General features: G+C 30.5%; 1 protein-coding gene across 3 annotated transcripts in view; it reads right to left on the minus strand.

Moving 5' to 3' along the window:
- Positions 1-623, minus strand: part of Fdx2 (Adrenodoxin-like protein 2, mitochondrial Ferredoxin 2) — a 67,292-nt gene that overhangs the window by 63,036 nt on the left and 3,633 nt on the right. The gene's annotated exons all lie outside the window — the stretch shown is intronic.

Genomic DNA, 623 nt, shown 5'->3' on the forward strand with positions numbered 1-623 from the left:
CTGGGAAAAATATTTCCATTCATTTTCACTTTTGTACAATAAACAAAGACTATTGAAGAGTTGTTACCGAACAGGGTAAATGTTTATAGACTGTTTACTATTACTGCACTCATTAGAAATATAGAAGTTATTCTCTTCTATCTTTAATCTGTAATAAATGGTAAATTGCGATACAAATTCATAAAAATTGAATCCTCGTAGTAAAATCTGTCTGATCATAAGCCCACAAATAATAACGAAAGTACTTGACTTCTTTGTACTAAAATCAAATTCCAATTGAAATTTGTTTCCGTACGTTCAGTTCATGTTTACAGAAAAATGAAAGTGTACATAGGATGTAAAACAGTCCGGATTGTATTGATATTGGGCAGGGTAAGCGAGTGAAAATGTGTAAATTTCACGATATAATGTATGTACACCTTGTATCGACTTTGTAAGTAGTGTAGCTGTAGTATATTTTACACGTAACGGAATATATGAGCGACAATACACAAGTTAACTTATTCGTTAGATCCATGTATGACATGCATAGTACAAAAGTGTTTTAGCTTTATGTACTGGTACTTACTTGATAGATGTATTTAGTATGTACCTAATTAAGAAACAAATAAATTATTCTGAAC

The sequence above is a fragment of the Ceratina calcarata genome, unplaced genomic scaffold (genome assembly GCF_001652005.2).
Source record: "Ceratina calcarata isolate Rehan_Ccalc_2016 unplaced genomic scaffold, ASM165200v1 scaffold48.2, whole genome shotgun sequence".
NCBI classification, from domain to species: Eukaryota; Metazoa; Arthropoda; class Insecta; order Hymenoptera; family Apidae; genus Ceratina; species Ceratina calcarata.